This window comes from Saccopteryx bilineata, chromosome 3 (assembly GCF_036850765.1).
Source record: "Saccopteryx bilineata isolate mSacBil1 chromosome 3, mSacBil1_pri_phased_curated, whole genome shotgun sequence".
Lineage (NCBI taxonomy): Eukaryota > Metazoa > Chordata > Mammalia > Chiroptera > Emballonuridae > Saccopteryx > Saccopteryx bilineata.
Window position 1 is genome coordinate 159,163,091 of NC_089492.1, and position 26,166 is coordinate 159,189,256.

A 26,166-nucleotide genomic window follows, 5' to 3' on the forward strand; every position below is an offset into this window, starting at 1 on the left:
AAGGAACCACCATAACTTTCTTCCATAATGGTTGTACTAATTTACATTCCCACCGACAGTGAATGAGGGTTCCCTTTTCTCCACAGCCTCCAACACTTGTTATTACCTGTCTTGTTGATAATAGCTAAATCTAACAGGTGTGAGGTGGTATCTCACTGTAGTTTTGATTTCTATTTCTCTAATAGCTAGTGAAGATCAGTGCCTTTTCATATATCTATTGGCCATTTGTATTTCTTCTTGGGAGAAGTGTCTGTTCATGTCCTCTTTGTATTATTTTTTTATTGTATTGTTTGCTTGTTTGTTGCTGAGTTTTGTGAGTTCTTTATATATTTTGGCTACTAACCCCTTATCTGATCTGTTCTTTAAAAATATCTCCCATTTAGTTATCTCTCTGTTTGTTTTGTTGTCAGTTTCTTTTGCTGTGCAGAATATTCTTAGTTTGATGTAGTCCCACTTATCTATCTTTGCCTTTATTTCCCTTGCCTTTGGGGTCAAATACATAAAATATTTTCTATGGCCAAGGTCCATGAGTTTAGTATCTATGTTTTCTTTTGTGTAATTTATTGTTTCAGAATTTATATATTTAGGTCTTTGATCCATTTTGAACTAATTTTTGTGCTAGAAGACAAACTGTAGTCAAGTTTCATTCTTTTGCATGTAGCTTTCCAATTTTTCCAGCACCATTTATTGAAGAGGCTTTTGTGTGTGTGTGTGGCAGAGACAGGGAGAGTCAGAGAGAGGGACAGATAGGGAAAGACAGACAGGAAGGGAGAGAGATGAGAAACATCAATTCTTTGTTGTGGTTCCTTAATTGTTCATTGATTGATTTCTCATATGTGCCTTGACTGGGGGGCTACAGCACACCAAGTGACCCCTTGCTCGAGCCAGCCACCTTGGGCTCAAGCTGGTGAGTCTTGCTCAAACCAGATGAGCCCACACTCAAGCTGGTGACCTCAGGATCTCGAACCTGGGTCCTCGACATCTCAGTCTGATGCTCTATCCACTGCATCACTGCCTGGTCAGGCTGAAGAGGCTTTCTTTTCTTCATTGTGTTTTTGGCTCCTTTATCAAAGAAGATTTGACCATATTTATGTGGTTTTATTTCTGGGCTCTTGATTCTGTTCCATTGGTCTGTGTGTCTATTTTTCTGCCAATATCATGCTGTTTTGATTATTATGGCTCTGTAGTATAATTTGAAGTCAGATATTCTAATGCCTTCAGCTTTTTTTTTTCCTTAGAATTACTTTGGTTATTTAGGACTTATTATGGTTCCATTTAAACCTGATGATTTTTTCTTCCATTTCTTAAAAAGTGACATTGGGATTTTGATGGGAATAGTATTAAATTTATATATTACTTTGGGTAATTTGGCCATTTTAGCTATATTTATTCTTCCTAACCAAGATCAAGAAGTATCTTTTTCAGTTTCCTTTAATAACACTTTGTAATTTTCAGTATATAGGTCCTTTACATTCTTTGTTATGTTTATTCCTAGGTATTTTATTTTCTTTGTTGCAACTGTAAAAGGGATTATTTTTTTAGTTCATTTTCTGAAGTTTCATTGTTTGCATATAAGAAAGCAAACTTACTGTACTGGTTTATTGTTTCTAATAGCTTTTCTGTGGAGTCTGTGGGGTTTTTTATATATACAATCATGTCATCTGCAAAAAGTAAAACCTTTACTTCTTCTTTCCCAATATGAATGCCTTTTATTTCTTTCTCTTGTCCAATTGCTCTGGCTGAAACCTCCAGCCCTGTGTTGAATGAGAGTGGAGAGAGTGGGCAGCCTTGTCTACTTTCTGATTTTAGAGAAAACGTTTTCAGTTTTTAACCATTTAGTATGATGTTAGCTGATAGTTTGTCATAGATGGCCTTAATTATGTTGAGATATTTTCCTTCTATACCTATTTTGTTAAATATTTTAGACATAAAAGGATGTTGTATTTTATCGAATGCCTTTTCTTCATCTATTGATAGGATCATGTGGTTTTTGTTCTTTGTTTTGTTGATATGGTGTATTACATTAATCGTTTTACATATATTGAACCTTCCTTGTGTTTCTGGGATGAATCATACTTGATCATGATGTATTATTTTTTTAATGTGTTGTTGTATTTGATTTGCTAGTATTTTGTTTAGGATATTTGTATCTGTATTCATTAAAGATATTAGTCTGTAGTTTTTTTGTGTGTGTGTTGTCTTTGCCATATTTTGGTATGAGGGTTATGCTGGCCTCATAAAATGTGGCTAAAAGTATGGCTTCTTACTCAATTTTTTGGAAGACTTTGAGAAGGATAGAAACCAAATCTATGAATGTTTGGTAGAATTCACTAGTATAGCTTTCTGGCCTCAGACTTTTATTTTGGGGGAGGTTTTTGATCGTTGTTTCTATTTCCTCCCTGCTTATGGGTCTATTTAGGCTTTCTACTTTATGATTCAGTCTAGGAAGGTTGTATTGTTCTAGAATTTGTCCATTTCTTCTAGATTGTTGAATTTGGTGGCATAAAGTTTTTTATAGTATTCTACAATAATCCTTTAAATTTCTACGATTTCTGTGGTGATTTCTCTTCTTTCATTTAGGATTTTGTTTATATTAGTCCATTCTCTTTTTTTCTTAATGAATCTTGCCAATGGTTTGTCAATTTTGTTAATATTTTCAAAGAACTAATTGTTCTTTGTATTGACTAATTGTTGTATTGACTTTTTCTATAGTTTTTCTGTTCTCTATTTCATTTATTTCTTCTCTAATTTTTATTATTTTCTTTCTTCCGCTGGTTTTGGATTGCATTGGTTCTTCTTTTTCTAGTTCTTCAAGGTGTGATGTTAAGTTGTTTAATTGGGTTCTCTCTTGTTTTTCTTATAAGCCTGTAATGGTATGAACTTCCTTCTTATTACTGCTTTCAATGCACCCCAGAGTTTCTGATATGTTGTTTCATCATTTTCATTTGTCTGTATATATCTATTACTCCCTGCTTTTATTTATTCTTTGACTCATTTTTTAAAAGGATGTTGTTTAATTTCCACATTTTTGTTGGTTTGTTTACTTCTTTTTTGCAAGTGAATTCTAGTTTCAAAGGCTTATGGTCAGAGAATATGCTTGGTATAATTTCAATCTTTCTAAATTTGTTGATTTTAGTTTTGTGGCCCAGTATATGGTCTATTCCTGAGAATGTGCCATGTACACTGGAGAAGAATGTATATGCTGACATTTTGGGATAAAATGTCTTGTAGATTTCTATCATATTGATTTTTTCTAGTGATTCATTTAAGGTAGATATTTCTTTGTTGATTTTCTGTTTGGATGAATGATCTAAAGCCATCGATGGTGTATTGAGATCTCCAAATATAATTGTATTCTTGACAGTTTGTATTTTTAGATCAGTTAGTAGCTGTCTTATATATTTTGGTGCTCCCTAATTTGGTGCATATATATTAAGAAGTGTTATGTCTTCTTGATAAAATGTCCTCTTTATCATTATGAAATGACTACCTTTGTCTCTGGTTACCTTTGCTGTCTTGTAGTCAGCATTGTCAGATATGAGTATGGCTACACCTGCTTTTCTTTGGATATTATTTGTTTGAAGAATTTTTTTCTAACCTTTTACTTTGAATCTATTTTTATCGTTGTAGCTTAGATGTGTCTTTTGAAGGCAGCATATAGTTGGGTTTTGCCTCTTTACTGGTGAGTTCAATCCATATGCATTTAGTGTAATTATTAACACTTGAGGATTTCTTATTGCCATTTTATATACTGCTTTCTGATAGCTCTGTGTCTTGTTTCATTCTTCTTTATTGTTTTTCTGTCATTTGTTTTTGTTTGGTGGAATTCCATACTTCTATCCTCTGTTTCTTCTTTTTTTAAGCTATGTGTTTCAGTAGTGGCATTTTCAGGGGTGGTTACCATTGGGTTATTAAAAAAATTATCATATTTATTAGAGTCCATTATCTCATGAGTGCTTCTGCACTCCACCCTGCTTTGTTACTGTTGATCTTTATCCTCTCCCCTTTTATGTTATTGCTGTCATAGAGTATTTTTGTTTTATTGTGGTCTTGTTGGAGCTTTCACCTGTAATTTTGTTTTGTTCTGTTCTTTGTATCTGGTCAGATAACTTTCTTTAGTATTTCTTGTAGTGGGGTTTTTCTGGTGATAAATTTCCTCAGCTTCTCTATGTCTGTAAATGTTTTCATTTTCCCTTCATATTTGAAGGATAGCTTTGATGGATATAGTATTCTTAACTGATACTTTTTCTCTGTCAGTATTTTAAATGTAGGGGTCCACTCTCTTCTGGCTTATAGAGTTTCTGCTGAGAAACCTGATGATAGCCTAATGGGCCTTTCTTCATATATTATATTCTTCTTATCCCTAGCTGCTTGAGGATTCTTCCTTTGTCACTTATTTGTGATAATTTCATTATGATGTGGCTGGGGTAGGTCTGTTTGGGTTGAGGTAACTCAGTGTTCTGTTTCCTTCTTGGATTCAAGGCTCTAACTTTTTCCACAGGCTTGGGAAGTTCTCATTGATTATTTGTTTCAATGTGTTCTCTATTCCTTTTTTCCTCTCTTCTTCTTCTAGTATACCCATTATTATTATGTTGCTCTTTCTGATGGAGTCAGTGAATTCTTGTAAGACTTTCTTATATTTTTTAATTCATGAGTCTCTCTCTTCTTCTCTCTGTAGTTTCTCTAGTTGCCTGTCTTCTATGTCACTAATTCTCTCCTCTATCTGGCCTGTTCTATTAGTTAAGCTTGTTACTTCATTTTTCAGTTCATGTATTGAGTTTTTCATCTATGCTTCGTTCTTTTTTATATTTCAATTTTCTTGGTGAAGTACTCTTTTTGTTCAAGTTGTTTTTTGAGTTCATTAAATTGCCTTTCAGCGTTTTCTTATATCTTATTAAGTATTTTTAGAGCTTCAATTTTGAATCCTCTGGCATTTAGCTCCAAGATTTTCATATAATTGAGACATTTTTCTGGAGATTTTTTTTCATCATCAAGCTACATTTCTGTCTTGTATATCTCTATTTTATTTCTTTTTCATTGATAGAATCTGAGAGTGGCATTGTTAAATGGTGGGATCTTGATAACATTATAAGGAGTGAAATAAGTAAATCAGAAAAAAACAAGAACTACATGATTCCATACATTGGTGGAACATAAAAATGAGACTAAGAGACATGGACAAGAGTGTGGTGGTTACCAGGGGTGGGGGGAGGGAGGACACAGGAGGGAGGGAGAGAGTTAGGGGGAGGGGGAGGGGCACAGAGAAAACTAGATAGAGGGTGACGGAGGACAATCTGACTCTGGGCAAGGGGTATGCAACATAATTTAATGACAAGATAACCTAGACATGTTTTCTTTGAATATATGTACCCTGAATTATTAATGTCATCCCATTAACATTAATAAAAATTTATAAAAAAAAAGAAATAACTAAAAATAATAAAAATTGAAAAAATAAAAATTCTATAAATAATGATAAGTAGAACAAAAAGTACAGATAACAAAAAGCAGAAACTGAGAAAAAATTTAAAAAGACAGAAAAATAAATTCAAAAACAAACTAAGTGCCACAAAAAGAAGTAAGTATGAGGGGGATTCAAAGATGGCAACATAGCAGGCAGAGGTTCCAACTACCACCTCTGAGGACCAAATTAAATTACAATTTAATTTAAGAGCATTAATCTTTAAAAAACCAACTTTGGATTAAACAAAGAGGAGTCTATAACCAAAGATCACAGTACAAGCCTCACCAAATTGGTAGAAAGGGCAGAGACGCAGAAAGGGCTGCACCACTCCCAGGGGCGAGTGGTGGCTGAGGGTCTGGAGGAACTCTCACTGTGGAGAGGGTTGCCTAAAAAGTGTGGGTCCTCAGCCCCAGGCCCTGAGCTCCAGCCTAGAGACCCAGAGCATAGAAGAGGTGCCCACATAGCATTTTGCAGTGAAAAGAGCTGAGTTTCTGTCTGGGAGAAAAAGACAAAGCTCTTGAAGATGCAGGCTCCCTCTTAAAGGGCCTGCACAGAATATCTTGTTCACAGCCACTTACCCAGGGCTCCAGTGGAGGGAGAGCTGAGAGAACTAGAAATGTGTGAGAAGAGTGTAAAGTTGGAGGCCAAGGGAAAGAGACTGTGGGGACGGCCATCGGAAATTATATATATATCACAGAGATAAGATAACAGTACAGTAAATCTCAGAGGAAAGGAGGAGGGAGTTAGGGGGAGGGGGCAAAGGGGGTATAAATAGGGACACAGAGGTGGGGGTGAGGGTGTTTTATTCATTGAAACACTTGGATCCATGTTAATACAATAAATTAAAATTAATAAAAAAAGAGTATGAGTCCAAAATATAATAATTTGATAAGAAATGATGTTCAGGTCAGAGAAAAAAAAAGAAAATTTTGAGAAAGGGAAGAGAAAAATAAAAAGAAGTAAAAGAGAAAGTGTCAGAAACAAAGCCCTTCCAAAAACCAAGAATATAAAATATACCTACTAAGGATAGTGAGTTTAAATGGGAAAATAGAAAGAAGAAAAAGGAAAGAAGAAAAAATGAAAAAAGTAAATAAAAAGGTTTTTTTTCCAATTTTGAGATATAACTTATTCCTTTTTCTCACAGGAGGCACTATACTATAAGATTTGCCTCTGAGAGATTCTTGGGCAGAGTTCTGCTAAAGCATCAGTGTTGTAATGATGCAGGCAGGGCCAGCAGTTGTGTTGGTAAGAGGGGCTTGTTATTAGTGCTTTGCAATTTTATGGCTCTAGCAATGGCCATCTGGGGTCCTCCTGCACCCCTTCTCATGTCCCAATAAAGCAGGGCATCAAGTGCCCGAGTACCCACACCTTTCACAGGATAGAGCAACCTGAAGACCCAGCTGAGGGGGATCCACCACTGCCAGTGTTTGCACAGCAAGGAGAGCAATGCGGGATCTGGGAGGCTGGGGTGACCCAGCCTAGTCCCTCCAATATCACTCAGAGCACATCCCTGTGTAAGGCAGGGGCTTTGCTCCATGAGCTGATGCCCAAGCTTGAGCTTCAGGAGCAGGAGGGGCACAGATTGCTGATCAAGCATGCCTCCATCCATACAGGCCAGATCCATGGGCCCCACAGGCAGCTGGAAGGCACCTCCGCACCAGGTAGTCCGAACTCTGTGGGCCCACAGAGGCAGTTAAAATGTGCCTCAGCACCCTGTGGGCCAATTTCCATGTGCTATATGTACACAGTTCTTGGAAGCACGCCACAGGCTTTATGTGTGCCCAGTGCCTGCAATTGCAAACAGGTAAGGCAGACGCCTGAACTGGCCCTGCTCCCAATCTTGGCTGCAGGCCTTATTTCGGCTCCTTCCCCTCAGTCTCTCCTCTTCTCCCAGCTCTGAAACAAAGCCCGCACTAACTGTGCCTCCCTCCCTCAGAACAGTGAGGAAAGAGAGAAACTCTGTCCTTTAGCTTTTTTCTTCCATGAATGGATTCTATCTTTGGCCCACCTTCTCACACAATCATACCTTTGTCTATCTGGTGTGTGTATATTTCAGGTTCATCTGGAGTTTTTTCTCTGCATATAGTTCCAAAACCTGTTGAAATTTCAAGGGAAGAGATCGGGAGTAACTCTCATGCTGCCATTTCTCTGACATCACCCCCTATGTCCTAGAAGAAATTTTTGACCATGTCTGATTGGGCCAAGGGTGTTTACTAAACCCATAGGTAGAACTTTCACATTCTCCCTCCCAAGAAGTTTGCATCGATCTTGAAATACAGAGCTAATTTCTATGTGTTATTGATGGACTCAAAACAAAGAAGATACTATTCTGTTTTTGACTTCTTTTGTGATATTCAGGGTGACTTCCTTCATACAAACCATAAAGGCAAAGAAAGCCAGGTTGCAGAGGAAGAGAAAGCAAAAAGTCGAGACAAGAAAAGAGACTTCTTTAGATTCTGACAAACAACATTTCCAGCTGCTTTCCACCCTTCCAGAAGCAGATTGCATCTCTGCCTTGGGTTGGAGGCATTCCTGAATGTTGACTACAATTCTCTCTTTTTGCTTGATCAAAATTAGCTTATTCAAACTAGTCCATGGTTCTTTCAATGGCCAACTGCTATTGTTTACAATCATGTACATCTAACTCGGTGTCCATGCTCTTATTAGGGAAAATTTATCTTAGATTTGGTTGCTATTGCCAGATTTGGCCCATTTTTATTCTCTTCCCATGCATTTCTTATTGTGTGTGTATAATTTATGTGTGTGTGAGAGAGACAGAGACAAAAACAGAGACAGAAATAGAACAGACAGAACAATAAAAAAACTCTGACCTGTGTATAAAAGTTTCAAAATAAATGCTTTGTTTGAGGTTAAAGTATACCTATAAAGGACATCTGGCTAACCCCAAGTGTCCTGAAAAACTCCCTTGACCTGTGTATTCACTTGTCTCTAGGGCCCAGCTCTCATCATACAGATTCAGGGTTCTTTGTGTCTTACACTCATAATGTTCTGAGACAAATGTTTAAGTCCAGAATAGAATTCTGACTTTTAACTTAAAATAAAACCTAAAACTGCAAAAGGGACAAGCTATTACTATTTACTGACAACCTGTTTTCTTCTCTAGAAAGGACACACTAGGGAAAGCATGATATCATCAGATGTGTTCTTAATGATCAAGGACTCAAACAGGAGGGTGATTTTAGTATCAGGTATTTGTAACTTGTCCATGGACTGAATGGGCACTGTCCCAATGTCTGGGTCACCTTGTGTCTTTTCTTCATGTAAGGTCAGGCCTCTTTGAGATGGACACACATTTTTCTTTAGCTGTATTCCAAGGGATAGCTTGAAAGCCAGTCTACTTTGCATGAAGGTGGTCTAATCTCATTTCTATTGATTCAAAGAGTGATCTTATGTTCTGGTAATTACATTTTTTTAACATATGAGGCAATGTATACTGTTTTCTTGTCACCCTTTAATTATTTCCAGTTGCCTGGTGGCTTCACACCTTTGAAAAAGAGGCATCCATTACCTTGAGAGAGGAAGATGAAGGCAAGAACAAAGAAGATATTGCTCATCTTTAAACTTGAGAATAGAGTTTAGATCAATGACCATAGAGTTTCAGAATAGAGTTTAAGTCCATAGCCTTTAATTGTAATATGCACAATAGAAAATGTCATTAATTGTAATATGTACAATAGGAAAGAAAAAATGTTGCCAAGTAACTATGATCTGTCATGTATTAGAAGATGTATCTTAAAGTGGTGAAAACTGTGTCAGGTACAAAGAAAAACAGGATTTATTTGGAACTTATTAAACTGGGTTTTACATTTCAAGAATCAGGGAAGACTAAACCCATAAAGCAAAGAATAAGCAAGGCTAGGGCAGGGCAGGGGAACTCTTCCACCACACAGCTGGGGATTGGTGAGGGAGGGGACATCCTGTGGCTGATGGGAAGAGCCCAGAGAAAGAGAGAAAGAAGGAAGCAACAACTTGGCTCTTACAGTCAAGTCTAGAAGGGAGAGTAGAAACTTGCAGTCATTGGGTTGGTGGCCTCATTCCTCGGGATTGTCTGAGAGATGACAATTCCCTCAGAGAAGGTGGGCACAGAGTGATACCTGGATTCCATCCAGGCACAGGGGAATTCACAGAGCCCAGGGAGTTGTTCCAGCAAAATGGGAGAAGCTGCCAAGAGTTCCTGGAACCACATCTATGGTTATGGCAAGGCCCTCGGTTATTAGAACTGGGAGGCTAGATGTCTCAAACCCCAGGTAAGACCTGTCAGCCCACAATAAACACATAGTGCAAAGGATGCAGCAAAAGACTCAAGACAGAGGCCACCACCACCGATCAAGGAGGATGATACATCTCACCATGGGATTAACTACTCCTCCCCATAATACTAGCATGGGAGGTGATCCCAACAGGGTACTACAGTCACCTTCAGAAGAGGACCAAAGATTTCTCTCTTTGAGCAAGAGAGAGAAATTGTCAGAGGCTATTTACCAGGAGTTATTGAGATCTAAAGTAAACTGTGGCAGTGATAATAATACCTGTATTTGACTAAAAATATTGACTTAGACAAAGCATGTTTAAATTTGTTTATTCTTGCATGTATTCAGTCAATAAATATGTATAGAGCTTGCATTATATGCCAGGCATTGTTCTTGGTTCTTGGAACATAACTGGCAACAAAGCAGATGAGATTCCCATCCACATAAAGCTCACATTCTATAGACAATAAAACATAAACTAATAAAGAAGAAAGTTATGTAGTGTGTCACAAGCTGGATGTGAAAAATAAGTATCTGCTTCAAGAAGACTAAGCTTGGGAGAAGAACTGTGTTGCTACACAATATACATGTCCCACCTGAGCCCCTACTTATTCTATGCCAGCACCACCTCCCTCTGTACGACACTAAAGAACATAAAAATGAACACAAAACACAGTGTGCCCACAAGAAATTGACAATCCAACCTTTGAGTTTGTACAGTGAGCTTCACTAGGGCAGAAATTATGGGGCTTTTTTCCCTTTAATAAATATTTATGAAGCACCTGGTAAAATATATAGTGGGTTCTCAGACAACATATAAAATATTCACAAAACACACACACAAAAAAACGCATGAATATATACACACACAGCCTGACCAATGGTGGCACAGTGAATAGAGCATCCACCTGGGATAATGAGGTCTGAGGTTTGAAACCCAGAGGTCGCTGGCTTGAGTGTGGGCTCTTCTGGCTTCAGCACAGGCTCACCAGCTTGAGTGCCTGGTTGCCAGCTTGAGCATGGGATCACCAATGTGATCTCATGGTCTCTGGTTTGAAGTCCAAAGTTGCTGGCTTAAGCCCAAGGTCCCAAGGTCACTGGCTTGAGCAAGGGGTCACTGGCTCAGCTGGAGCCTCTGGTCAAAGCACATATCAGAAACAATCAATGAACAGCTAAAGTGCCACAACTATGAGTTGATACTTTTCATTTCTCTCTCTTCCTCTCTCCCTCTCTCTCTCTCTCTCTCTCTCTTTCTCTCTCTCTCTCTCTCTCTCTATATATATATATATATATATATATCTCACCTGGGTGTGTGTGTGTGTGTGTGTGTGTGTGTGTGTGTGTGTGTATATATATATATATATAACATATACCAGCATTGACACAACATACAATATACACAAAAAACTCACATTTGTACAATACCCACACACACACAATATGCACACTCACACAACACATCAAAGTCTCTGTGCTGAAGTATTTAATATTAAATTACCACATGACAGAGATGTGGGTTGATCTAGGCAAATAAGCATGTGAAATCTGATTATACTGAGGTTGTAAAAGAAAGCTTGAGATCTCAAAACCTTTCAGATTGAGCCAATTCAAGATAACACCATTTGTCCACCTGCATTCTCAAAGGGGCCATTACAGAGTTCTGAAAAGATATTAATAACCAGGAGAATGAGTTACAACTAAAACCCACCTGTGTGACCAAGAGCAAGAGGTCTGTTACTTCCGTAACTTTCGTGAAGCCCTCAGCCTTTGTCCCCAGCAAGCTGAGAAGGCCACCTGTCACCAGGTGTACCATACATCCTTCTCAACACCTGATGCTCAAGTGAATATTACAACTGCTTTATGACACTTTGTCATTGAGGTTTCAATTTCAGTTAATTTGATGAAGTTACATTTAAAACAATCACCTACTGACTGCACAAAGTTTATATTCTAATTTTTAGCAGATCAAAGGAAGTGCAATTTGGTTTCCATGGTAAATATCCCAAGTTTATATGATAGTACAAAGCGTTTTGAAAGGGAAAACCCTCGATGGACAAAGGCATATTTTTGAAGAGCAGTAAAGAGCTTAAGTTTAAACTTAGATATGCTTGAATTATGAAAGAAAGGTCCCTAACTTCAGCACTGAATTATGATTTTTATCAATGCCTTTCAGTAAATGTTTTCTTTGCTTCTGACAGATTCATATGCTTATTTTGAGCAAATTATATATATTTTTTTCTTCTCTTGATACTTCACAAACATATTCTTTACCATTTCCATGTACTAATTTTGATGGAAAACTCCCAAAAGACAGCAGTGTTGGCACTTTTTCAAAGTCTTAATTAATGAAGGTAACTTTTGACACTGGTGCTCCAGATGGAGTTAATGTCTTCTGCACAGCAGTGTCCCCTCCCACACAAGCACTTTTTATGAGAAACACTATGACACATCTCTAAGGGACCAGAAGACCTGGACAAATATTTAAACAAGCAACAGCTGCCTCCAGTCCTCTTTGGAACAAAGTGAGAGTCACCTAAATAAATAAATAAATAAATAAGGTGAGAACATGTCAGAAGAAAAGATAAGACTCAAAGACAGCTCTTTGAGCAGAGTGAAGAGAAATGTTGGCAGCTGTCTAAGGATCTAAGAAGTCAGAGGTAACTCATGGTAACATATGCCACCACTCTACTGTGTGATGTCAGCAAGAAAGTGAAGCAACAAATGTTTGTACGCAGGGCTGCTACAAAGAGCTTCACATCGTAGCTAGTGGAGGTCATCATGGCCTCTTTCCAGTTGTGCTTTCTCAGATTTAGCTTCCCATCTGTGACATGGGGATAACAGAGCCCATCTGGCCACAATGTGACAAGACAGAAAAAGTGCTTATTGTGGTAGTTAGCACATAGTGGGTATTTTGTGTGTTATCTTGGCCCACCAAAGATAAGTCAGGAAGGCACCATGATTTCAAGTGTAGAATAAGGATGTCCTCCAAATTCAAAATTGGACACTTGGTTTGAGGAGAAAGGGTGTAGATATGGGACAATACTGCCCAATATTAAAAACCAAGACATTAAAATTGAGACTTTTTGGTATTTTATTGATATTTCCTTACTGTGTCACATACCTAAGATTCATTTGTAAATAATTGCTTTTCCTTCACCATTTATTTTTAGATTCTTTCAAACTGGGTCAAACATATTGCAGTGGTATTATGAATTCACATGACAGCAGTAAGAAGCAGAACTGAGAAACAATAGATATGCAAATTTTATCTAGAAAAAATGGTATCCCAGCCATAAAGCAAACACTGGGACCAAGTATGGAAGGCCCGCTGCCATGAGTTCATGCACGTCTTCCAACAGAGAAAAAGCAAACCCAAGAGGTATGGGGACAAAAATCTTTTTTTTTTTTGTATCCTCTAACATGTCTAACTCAGTGCAAAGCACTTAATAAATACTTTCTGTACTTTAAAATCAGAAAATCAGACTGAGACAGAGTGATCTCAAGTCCAGGGAAACTGATCTCTGTCTACTCCCCAGGCTGGTTTACTACCAGCACTTACAGACTTTCTTGTAAATAATATTCACTGAAGAGCATTGAGATGCATTAAAATTAATCCAGAAACATTGTTTACCAAAGTGTGTTGGTCAGTTGTGCCAAAACCTGGCTGATTTTTAAATTTTGTTTCTGTTATTTTGAAAAAAAAAAAGAAAGAAAAAGAGTTAACATATTCACTGAAGAGTCCATGTGACCAAGATTTTTAAAAACTATGCCAATTATCAAATCTCTTAATAGCTGGCCACACAATATTTTTACAGAATTTCACTGTTACTAATTCAGACAAAAATATTTGTGTAGGATGAGAGGAAAAGCTCTTAAATGTCTTCCTCAGGAGGACTGGGGAGGGACAAGTGGTAGAGTTTAGAGAAAAGGAGAGATGAATAAGGCAGCCATTGGGAAAAGTTTGAACCACCTCAAATGCAATACACCCACCTTGTCGATGAAAACTGACATGTGCAACCCACACAAGCTTCTTTCCCACCCTGTCAAACCAGATGGTTGTACCAAACACACTTGTCTTCTAAATGATGCAGATGAACCGGATGAAAAGTGCTAGACAAGCCCCAATCTATCCCATGCTTCAATCATGGCTGTTAAAACGTGCCATGCAAGGCTCCCCACTGGCTCCTAGATAAAGCCCTGGTCACTGGATCTCACATTCCAAATCCATGTTAGTGTCTCTCGAGCCTACTTTTTAAAATATTTCCCACCTGGCACTTGATGCTTCTTGGCTTGGATCAAATGACACACCAATTCTCTTTACAGCTCCTCATCACAGCCTCTCCTAGAAAGAGGCTACCCAGAAAATTGACCTTTTTTCTCCTCAGGCTCAGCTCCCTCCTTATCATCCTTCCAAGGCCACTCTAAATCCTTAACACCCCTTCCAGAATGTATTCTAGGGTCTTCTCACCCTCCTATCTCCTCTCCAACCTTTGTGCTTCACCTCCCCCTCCAGAGAGCACTGGCAACCATCACCTTGCATTGTTTGAGTTCTTCTCTCCCCTGCTACACAGCCCCATGCTGAAAAGTAGACCCTTTAGCTTGAACAAATCAGATCTTTAAATTTGTGCTAAATGAATGAACTGGTACATTAACAGGTGACCTTTGAACAATGCAAGTGTGAACTGCACAAGTCCACTTATGCATGGATTTTTTTTCAATAAATACTATAAATATATTTCCTCTTGCTTATGATTTTCTTAATCACAGTTTCTGTTCTCTAGTTTACTTTATTGCAAGAATATAGTCTATGTCACATATAACATACAAAATATGTGTTAATTGACTGTTTATTTTATTGGTAAACAGTCAATAGTAGGCTGTTAGAAGTTAAGCTTGTGGGGCAGTCAAAAATTATACATGCATTTTCAGCTGTGCACAGATCAGTGCCCATAATCCTTGCATGTTCAAGAGTTAACTGTATTGATACTCACTGTGTCTTAGAAAATTCAGACCACACTGACACAACAGAGAGCCTTTGCTAAATCGTGGAGATAAGGTGTTATGGGAAATAGACCTACATGCCTCTGGCAGGCTGGATTTGGCAATCACTCAGGACAGCCTGGTTCAGCCAGTTTCTTGTTTACATCATAACATGCTGAATTTATAGCTGTCTACTTCCTGGGTCAGTGGTTTTTCAACCCACCTTCTACCAGCTGCACAGTCTAATTTCCTGGTGAGTTTTTAAAAATCCCTGTGCCCAGGTTCTATCCCAAACCAATCACATCAAAAGCTCAGGAGTGATGGTGTATGGGAAGGGGGTCAGTTCTTTTTTTTTTTTTTAAGGCTCCTTGGGTGATTCCAATATTCGGCCAGGACTGACAGTTGTTTATCACAGAGGGTGAACATATATTCAGCAAGGTTTGTTCTGTTTGTATGTCCTTGAGTGGGTTCACTAACACAGTTGACACCCCTTCCCATGCTGCCACAGCAGACTGGGACCAGGCGAATGCAGAGTTCGGCTTCAAGGGCTCATCTACACACAGCAGGTTTGCCTGGAATGATGATTTATGATCTGGACATCAGTTCCAGATGAAACAAAGTGCCTGTCCTCACCGCTCCATCCCCACCAGCATTTTTTACTTGTCTATGAACCTAATTTCTATATACTATGTCACATTACCTTACAAAATTTCTTTAAAATTTCAACCAGGTTAAAAAAAAGTTTAGAACTCTGATCTTGCAGTTAAGTAAATCTCAGAATTTGAGGTTGATGATAAATATTCAAGCATGGTGATTGATGTTGGGTGTAATTTTTCATGTTATTATAATAGTAAACATGCAACCTCCCCCTTCTCCATATGAGTCAACTCAGTCATCCACTGAACTAATCTAGAGAAATGTTTAGACCTTGGGGAAGATTTATTTAAAGAGGTAGTCATGAATAGCTCACACAGGTTTTTGAAGTCAACTAAGTCTAAGTACACATTCTATCACCACTGACTATAAATTGTACAGTTTCCCTTCCAAAAAGAAATCCTGTGAATCTTTGCTAATAGTTTTACAGATTATCCTCTTTCTGTTTAGTTGTTTTGTTTTCAGCTTTATTAAAGTATAGTTGACATATAACATTGTATAAATCTAAAGTATCCATGTGTTGATTTGATATATTTATATATTTTAATACCGTAGCATTAGCTAACACCTCTATCATGTCACAGAATTAGCATTTATTTTAAGATCTACTCTCTGCAACTTTCAAGCATATATGCAGTATCATTAACTGTAATCACTATGCTGTACATTAGATCCCCAAACTTGTCCATCTTATAACTGTAAGTCTGTATTCTTCGGCCAACATTTCTCCATTTCACCACCCTCCACCTCCACCAAGCTCCTGTTAATACCACTCTACCCTTTGTTTTTCTGAGTTCAGTTTCTATATATAAGTGATATTGTTTGTCTTTCTCTGTCTAGCTTATTTCACTTAGCTTAATGCCTTCATGTTCCATCCATCTTAGATATATAGTATGGAGACACAGGTTGTTTCCGTACCTTGGCTATGGTGAATAATGCTACAATAAACATGAGTGTGGAGAACTCTTTTCGAGATCCTATTTTCATGTCCTTCAGATAAATACCCAGAAGTGAGTGGCTGGGTCGTATGGTAGTACTCTTATAGTTTTGGGGGGAACCTCCATACTGTTTTTCTTGTCACTGTATAATTTACATTCCCACCAATAATGACAAGGATTTAGTTTTTTCCATACATTTGTCAACACTTCTCTCTTATATTTTTGACATATGGATTATTTTTTAACAAACAGGTTATACTATTTGTGACACCAGGTTTATCTTACCTACTTCAGGCAGGGTCTGTTTAATCATTCCAGAGAAATATCTATCAGGTCCTTATTATACTTGAATTTATATATTTCAGTTGCATTGATTTAGCTTAAATATTGTCTATTTGCCATTTCAGAGGCTGGAAATTAACCCTTGTACATAATACGTTTTTTAAAAAACTAGCTCACAGATAACATGTGCCTATTGGAATGATGCACTCCTATCAGAGGTCATGGAAGGGAGCCTTATTGGTGTCTTCATGAGAACAAACTCTGAAAAACCCTAGCACTCATACACACCTGACTGCTCCAACTACATCTTCAATAGAACTATCCCATAAAATAGTTCTATTGTGACCTTTCCTCCAGTCCCCTTCTTTCAGCACAATGACATGAAAACAGGTGTGAGAGTCCAGCCGACCCATGTCAAATCCTGACTCTTAGTTGTTTACTACCTAATCATAAGAAACCGCCTGCTATCTCTGGACCTCAGTTTCCTTTGGGACAATTTGTAATGCTAAAGCCTGTGTAAGGAACATAGGCAATGTATGAAAAGTGCCCAGATGTTGCCGGGAGGAGCTGGACGACTGCTGGTGCCTGGGCAGGTAGGCCTGGCGCTATTGGTACCTCCAAGATAGAACAGCTGTTGATCAGCCCAGTGGAGAGACAGAGGGACCAGCAAATAAAATTGCAAGTGATAAAAGAGCTAAGAAAAGTCTTTCCAGGATTTTCCGTCAAGTTCTACCCTCTCACTAAATCTGAGCATAGAATCAGGGAACCTACATCAGTCTTTAGGGGAGCTAACTCATGGCTTTGGAATATGTTGGTTTTGTGGCTCATGTTTGAATATGTTGCTGGCATAAATGACTGAGGGGCTTCAGTCACTAAAAGCAACACTGCTAGTCTCAGCTAAAAAAGGCCTCGTTGCCAAGAGATTCAGCATGTTTAGAAAAAAAGCAGAGCATAACTTATAAGTATATTCACAAATTATTAAATTATTAAAATTATTTTTAAAAGAGGCAAACTTCCACAAAAGACACAAGCATGCTGTCACCTAGTTCTATACCAATGTCATCCTTCATTCATTCTTTGATTTGGCGATTGGCTTCAGACACCAAAGTTGCAAAATTTTTACTGAAATCCTAGTCTTTAATGCTAGTCATACCATAGTCATGGACAGACTAAACAGATATAGGAAAACTAAAAGCCTAACTACCTGGCCCTGGCCGGTTTGCTCAGTGGTAGAGCGTCGGCCTGGCGTGAGGGGAGTTCCAGGTTCGATTCCCGGCCAAGGCACACAGGAGAAGTGCCCATCTGCTTCTCTACCCCTCCCCCTCTCCTTCCTCTCTCTTCCCCTCCCACAGCCAGGGCTCCATTGGAGCAAAGTTTGCCCAGGCACTGAGGATGGCTCTGTGGCCTCTGCCTCAGGCACTAGAATGGCTCTGATTGCGGAAGAGCGACGCCCCAAGATAGGCAGAGCATCGCCCCCTGGTGCACATGCCGGGTGGATCCCGGTTGGGCGCATGCGGGAGTCTGTCTGACGGCCTCCCCGTTTCCAGCTTCAGAAAAATACAAAATAAATAAATAAATAAATAAATAAATAAATAAATAAATAAAAGCCTAAAAACCTGTAAATCCTAAAATATTTATTTTAATTATGATTAGCACAGCCACATTTCAAGGTTTTGTTTGTTTGTTTGTTTTTAAACAGAGACCAAGAGTCAGAGAGAGGGATAGATAGGGACAGACAGAAACACAGAGAGATGAGGAGCATCAATCATCAGTTTTTTGTTGTGACACCTTAGTTGTTCATTGATTGATTTCTCATATGTGCCTTGACGGGGGGGGGGGGGGGGAGGCTACAGCAAACCGAGTGACCCCTTGCTCGAGCCAGCAACCTTGGGCTCAAACTGGTGAGCCTTGCTCAAACCAGATGAGCCTGCACTCAAGCTGGTGACCTCGGAGTCTCGAACCGGGGTCCTCCTCATCCCAGTCTGATGCTCTATCCACTGCGCCACCGCTTAGTCAGACATTTCAAGCTTTATAAATATATTTCAGGACTTTTCTCCTGTAAATATTCCTTTGGAGGCCTCTTTTGCTTATCATTATTACTTGATAACCCCACCCTATGCTGTGTTCCCTAGAGCAATTCTGCCTGGGTTGAGCACCTAAAATTCACCGCAGAGTCTCTTTGTCTCAGAAGCAAACCCTGTCCTCTTTTCTCTGGACCAAGAGGCAAAGCTCCCTGGAGTGTTAAATGACCTGGAAACCTTCCCACTTTCTGCCCAGATGTTTCTACATCCATGGAAACCTGCATGCCTTAACACATCTACTGGGTCCCAAAGCATTCATCTTAGGAACACCACACATATACACACTCACACTCACACTCACACACACACTAATCCCCACTCGACTCTGACTGCAAATGACTAGTTCCATCACAGTGATAGGCCTGAGTGCTGTGTCTGGGTCCCCTGTGTTTCTTCACAATATGGAAGTACCTCTTGGCTCAGAGCCTCATCCTCGGGCACCCAAGGTTGTGGTCCAGGTCACACACTTCCTGTGGGGCTCTACCCATGCTGTAGACTGGTGAACAAAGCAGCTCCAGAACAGTGGGACCAGAGGGGCAGAGAGAAGAGGATGTGGAGCAGACAGAGATCTTCTCCTGAGGGCCTTCCCCAGACAATCAGGCTTAGTAATTCTGCTCTATTGTGGAGCAAAGAGAGCCATAGCTTTGGAGTCCAGAGACCAGTGCCAACTCCTCCCTTGTCTATTCAGTGGTCTGGAATAAAGATCCTGTTCCTTCAGCTCTGAAGTTAGAGGATAACCCTTCTCACACCTGCAGAGGAGGCTATATGAGAAGTTACAGCCCCAAAGGTCTCCCCAACACCACATAGGTCCCTGAGGCGGATTTGCATGTGCCCCCACACTGCAAGGCTAGAGCTCTCATTGGGAACACATAAGTGACCTAGCCCTCTCCACTGTACCCTTCCTGCATTCTTTTGCATTGCTGACATTTGATTCTGTCACAAAACTAGACTGTAAGCTGCGTCATATTTCCTTCATCTTTGTCATTTCCCTTGCTTTATCTCTTCCTCTCACTACCTGGAGCACCAGCATAAGGCTTAGCCCAGACTGAATATTCCATAACAAGTTGTCTGGATGATCAGTGCATTTATTACTGCATGAGATTATGAATGAGAGAGCCCTTTATAAACTATGTCTTATTTCTGGGAGACATAGAGTGACTCCAATGCCATATTTAGGGAAGTTTTCATCACTTGTCACAAACATAGGAATTTAGGGTGGGACAAGAGGGTATGCTGTGTCCTAGGTGCCAGATTTAAAACAGATATCACTCCTGACACAACCTTTTCCAGTAATTACAATGACATCCCCCAGTGCTTGTGCATGGGAGCTGTGCCTCCCTGACATCAGGTCATTGGCATTTATGGTCTATGAAGTAGGACTTTAGATTCCAGCACTGTCTTCCCAGCCTGTGACTGAAGCTACCTGAAATTTGGAAGAAAATTCAAAGTCCTTGCCATTAGTGCAAATGCTCATAATGATCTGGCCCCTGCCTCTGTCTCTCAGCTCACCTAGAATCTTCTTCCCTCTCACTGCACTGCCATGTGCATGCCCTCTTTCTAATCCTCCAACACAGCTCAGTTGCTGCTGTCCCCTCTGCCCTAAGCCTGTCTGCTTCAGACCTCACCCCTCCCCTACCAGTACACCCTATCACCAGGCTCATAGTGCTTATCATTACGGGTGCTACTCATGCTGCTGCGTGGCTGTTTCTTGTGACCCCTGCAGACAGCAGCCAGATCTGCATTCCCTACTGTGGCTTCTGAAAGCTGGCCACACAGCCAGGGAGGGATTAAACAATTGTTAAACGAACCAAAAGTTACAATCATAAATGTTTTTAAAATAATCTCAATACCACTGCACACCTATTTAAATAGCCAAAATTCAGAACACAGACAAGTGACAGATAATGACAAGGGTCTGGAACAACTGGACCTCTTATTCATTTCTATCAGAAAACCAAAACTCTATGGCCACTGTGGAAGACAGCATGACTGCTCCTAACAAAACCAGGCACACTCCTTACTCTAGGGTCCAGCCATCCCACTCTTTGGTATTTCAGCAAAGGAGCTGAAAACTTAAAGCCACACCAAAACTTGCACATGGGTATTTATAGAAATTTTATTCATAATTTCCAAAACTTAGAGTCAAGCAAGACATCTTTCAGTAGGCAGAGAGTGGTTCATCCAGAGAGTAGAGTATTATTCAACACTAAAAAGAAATGAGCTATTAAGCAATGAAAAATTAAAAAAAAAAACTGAAAGGAAATTTAAACGCATATTATTAAATAAAATAAGTCAATCTGAAAGGCTACTTACTGTATGATTCTAACTACAGTCGTCCCTCACCATATCGCAGTTCACTTTTCGAGGTTTCACTGCATCACGGATTTTTAAATTGTATATATCTAATTTTGTATCAGATTTTACACTATATTGCAGGATTTTACATAGGTTTGAAGTGTAGAAAGTGTTTATAAGAGTGTGGGAAAGGTTAATAACAGTGTAGGAAAGGTTTATAAGAGTGGGGGAGGGTTATAAAGCTTTAAAATATATGTAAATAATAAAATAAATATAAGGTCACTACTTCACATATTTGGCCTATCACAGAGGGTTCTGGAACCTAACGCCCGCAATGGACGAGGGACCACTGTACATGATATTCTGGAAGACAAAGCTGTAGAGACAGTAAAAAGATCAGTGGCTCCCTGGTGTTGAGGTGGTGAGGGATAAATAGGTTGAGCACAGAGGACTTTAGGGCTATGAAAGTACTCCGTATGACACTACAATGATGGATCCATGTTATTACACATTTGTCCAGACCCCAAGAATGTTCACCACCAGTGAACCCTAACGGACACCATGGACTTCAGGTGACAATAATGAGTCAGTCCCTGCAGGGTCATCAATTGTAACAAATGTACCATTCTAAGGAGGCAGCTGTATCAATCACAGGGGAGTTTTTATATGTGTGGGGTTAGGTAGTACATTAGAATTCTCTGTGCTTCCCCTCAATCTTGCTGTGAACCTAAAACTGCTCTTAAAAAGGTTTAATAAAAAAACCTCCATCATAACAAGTGATATGAAAATTTGAAAAACATATTGAGTTCATCTCTTCTTCCCATAAGACCACCAGAGTTTAATAAAAACCAGCTAGCTAGCATAACGTGTTGACAAACACATAAGGAAACATTCCTTTGCACATGCCTGATGGGTGGTAGGTGGACAATTTTGAAATAAATATCAAAACCACAAATACATATAGCCTTTGACCTGGCAACTCAACCTCTAGAAATTTAGCCAACACACTTGCTTACACTTCTACGAAATGATGTGGGCAAGGCTATTTTTCATTGAAACGTTGGTTGTAATAGTGAAAAAACTGTAAATTATAAAAGAGTCTCCCAAAAGGTTAAGAATATCACTTGTTAGATACAGATATGAAACAAAGTAATATTAGTGTGTGTCATGGTTAATTTGCTGCATCAAGTTGACTGGGTCATGGATGCCCTGAGAGCTGGTTAAACACTGTGTCTGGGTGTGTCTGAGAGAGTCTCTGAAAGAAATTAGTATCTGAATTGGTGGACCTAGTAAAGCCGATGGTCCTCCCGATGTGGGCAGACATCATCCAGTCTGCTTGTGGACTAAGTAGAGTGAGAAAGCAGAGGAAGATTGGATTCACTCTGTCTGACTGCCTGAGCTAAGATATTGTCTTCTCTCCCTGGTGCCCTTGGTTCTTAGGCCTTCAGAGCAGGACTGGAATGCCCACCAATGGCTCTCCGGCTCCCAAGCACTAGGTTTCTTGGATATATGGCCTGCAATGGCTCATCATAGAATTTCTTATCCTCTAAAAACATATGATCCAATAGCTTATAAAAATTCCTTTCTAGAGAGGTACACGTATCCTACTGGTCCTGTGTCTCTGGGAAACCTTGACTAACACAGGATGAAAGAGGTGGAAAGAAATAAAGAAAATGTTAATAACCATTACCCATTAGTAAGAAGGAGGAAAAGAGATGGCTGGGAAAAAAAAAGAGACTCACTGAATAGCCCTTTAAATTGTGTGATATCAGCCACAGCCAGTTGACTCAGTGGTAGAGCGTCAGTCCAGAGTGTTAAAGTCCTGGGTTTGATTCCTGGCAGGGCACACAAGAGAAGCAATCATCTGCTTCTCCACCCCTCCTCCTTCTTTCTTTCTTTCTCTCTCTCTTTCTCTCTCTCTCTCTCTCTCTCTCTCTCTCTCTCTCTTCCTTTCCTGCAGCCATGGCTCAAATGATTCGATCAAGTTGGCCCCAGGTACTAAGGATGGCCCCATGACCTTGCCTCAGCTGCTAAAACAGTTCAGTTGCTAAGCAACAGAACAGCAGCCCCAGATGGGCAGAACATCACCTGGTAGGGTGCTTGCCAGGTGGATACCAGTCGGGGCACATACGGAAGTCTGTATCTCAGCCTCCTGCCTCTCAATAAAAATTAAAAAAAAAAATTGTGTTATATCTATTCAAAAGTAAATATACCATATGTCATCTATTTTTAAATAATTTTAATTCCAAAATCTTACTGAAAAGTTTAAGAGAAAAATACATAAAATACCAATATAAATTATACACTTACCTTCATAACTGGAATAAGTAAGCAAAGAGAAGATAAATAAGTTCCCAGAATAAAACAAATTTGGGCCTCTGCTCCCAAGCTAGCAAACATATATACCACTTAGGCCCTTGGAAAAAGTCTTAAAACTTCCTTGGCACAGAACTGGGGACTCAAGATAAGACTTATTAGGAAAATGTCCCCACGTATTTCAAACATTTAGCATGTCTGAATTGATATAAATTGGATGGTCCTGCCAGCGAGCATCTGCTCTGAAAATCAATTCCAGGAGCCATTCACACTGGCCCACGAAATTTAGGATGACTGAGGTTTGACGCCTCTCCCCTAACCCCCAAGTAAGGGTCTGATGTGGTTGGGTTTCCAGGCTCAGCACCTCCAAATGCAGCACAAATGACCGCTCGGCACCTTTGGATGGAAGAACCAAGAACATCAGCGCTCAGCTGTCCACATCAATTTGGCCCGCAGGCTAGGTTCTTTTAGCCCTAGCTGCCACCTTTGGGCCACTTACTGAATTTCTCAGAGTCTCAAGTGGTTTAGCCCTAAGCTGCAATAATGATACCAATCTTACAAGTTTGTGAGAAAGATTAGAAATAAGGGGTGTAAAGAACCCAGAACAGTGCGTTTCCTTAGTGGGAATGCAATAAATGGTGACCATATACCCAAATGAACATGAACATCATCAGCCTTCCCAAAACCATATATCTGCACAGTACACTACCCAGAAAGTTGTCCTTCTTCATTGGTCAGTCCTACCCTCACCAATGCATGGACTCGAGAATAAGACTGTTGATGTAAAAAATTCCAGCTGTGCACCAACTACTGGTATAACTCAGGCAAATCAATTATCTGTGCTTCACTTACTTAATCTGCAAAAGCAGGTGATAATAATGATTACCTCCTCTATGAGGCACTCAGAACCGGGTCTCACACAAAGTGGTGGGTACTCTACCATTAGCCATCATGATTTTTTATTCAGTACCAAATTTAAACCATTGCTAAATATCATTTTGGTCCTCATTGTAACAGCCTAACATGAAATGGAGGATCAGAGTGAAACTCTGTATTCACTGTGAAGCTTTTCATACTCAGACCAAGTCCAAGAGACTTGCACTTACCAAAGCTGTGCTCTCCATTTTCCTGCTTCTACTCATGCTTATATGCATTTGCCTAATATTTATTAAGAGCTTTAAAGATTCACTCAATAAAAATGAAAGCCAATCTAAACTAAACTAAACAAACAAAATCATCTATTTGCCCCCTTAAAAAGCTCCATTTTTTTTTACAAATTTTCTGTAATCCTTTTTTGGGATGTTCCTGTCTTTACAATATCAGGTAACAATGTTTCTAGCTCTCTTCTGTTGACTCATTCAAGAAACATTTATTGGCCCTAGCTGGTTGGCTCAGTGGTAGAGCATCAGCCTAGCATGTGGATGTCCTGGGTTGATTCCTGGTCAGGGCACAGAGAAGAAGCCCTCATCTGCTCCTCAATCCCTCCCCCTCTTGCTTCTCTCTCTCTCTCTCTCTTTCTTTCTCTCTCTCTCTTCCCTTCTTGCAGCCATGGCTCAATTGGAGCAGGTTGGCCCCTGGCACTAAGGATGGCTCCATGGTCTCCACTTCAGACACTAAGAAGAGTTCTGTTGCTAAGCAACAAAGCAATGCCCCAGATGGGCAGAGCATCACCCAGTGGGCTTGCTGGCTGGATCCTGGTCGGGGCGCATGCAGGAGTCTGTCTCTGCCTTCCCTGCCTCACTGAATAAAAAGAAGAAAAAAGAAACATTTATTGAGCCCCCACAGGGTGTCAGACACAAAACCAGGCTCTGGAGAGAGAAACACACATAAAACCAGCCCTTGCCTTCAAGGAACTCTCACTAGGGGTCAGAGCCAAGCGAGTGGGCAATGACAATGCAACAGAAGAAGGATGGAGTGTTGTCCTTGCATACAACAAGCGAGACAAAGAAGCAGCCAAGTAAAAACCATGTTTAATCTGAAGTATGTCCATGCATTGCCAGCAGGCACCAAATACTGGCACTGAATCTACGAATGGAGAAACCCACTCTAGTGCACTCACAGCTTTCCAAGTGCAGGATTAGAAGACTTTGCCAAAGTATCAGCATCCAGCTCCCCAAACACTACATGCTTTATAAAGTCAGAATAAAAATAAACTTCATAGTAACAATTATAACCATAGTACCGTTTCGTATTTTTACATTTTTTTTATTCGAAGAACCTCCCTCTATCTTGTCTCCTTATGATCCCAGTGAAGCCCTGTGGTGAGGTAGAAATTCAGTTCTTATCTCTAAATTTTAAAGATTAAAAATGAGATAAAAATTATAAATACTGAGATTTTCCCTTGGTTGTTCAAATGGTAAAAAGTCAGATCAAAAGCATCAGATTCACTCACACTCAGCAGACTTGGCTGAGCAACATTAAATGAGGTCAAAGGGCTGAGAAATTAGGTTGTCATAAATTACTATAAGAGATGTTTGTTTCGTTAATAAGTAGCCAAAAAGACAAGAAACTGAACCCACAGGAGGTAGAATAAGAAGCCTGAAGGTTTCACAAATGGTTTCCTTGAAGCAAATTAAGACAACAAAGTAGCCTAGCCAGTTATCAGATTAGTACTCTTGTTTTTTTTGTTTTTTTGTTTTTTTTTTTTTTGTATTTTTCTGGAGCTGGAAACCGGGAGAGACAGACAGACTCCCGCTTGCACCCGACCGGGATCCACCCAGCACGCCCACAGGGGGTGACGCTCTGCCCACCAGGGGGCGATGCTCTGCCCCTCTGGGGCATCGCTCTGCAGCGACCAGAGCCACTCCAGCGCCTGGGGCAGAGGCCAAGGAGCCATCCCCAGCGCCTGGGCCATCTTTGCTCCAATGGAGCCTCGGCTGCGGGAG

The 26,166-nt window shown here is 39.8% G+C and overlaps 1 protein-coding gene across 6 annotated transcripts in view; it reads right to left on the reverse strand.

The window, feature by feature from the left end:
- The window catches only part of IL1R1 (interleukin 1 receptor type 1), a 127,350-nt gene that overhangs the window by 95,865 nt on the left and 5,319 nt on the right, over positions 1–26,166 (reverse strand). For 2 of the 6 annotated variants that reach the window (XM_066267908.1, XM_066267907.1), the window contains exon 2: positions 7,491–7,559. The exons of the other annotated variants lie outside the window; for them this stretch is intronic. The gene's annotated coding sequence lies outside the window, so the exon portion shown is untranslated. The remainder of the gene's footprint in view (positions 1–7,490; positions 7,560–26,166) is intronic. 6 annotated transcript variants of the gene reach the window in all.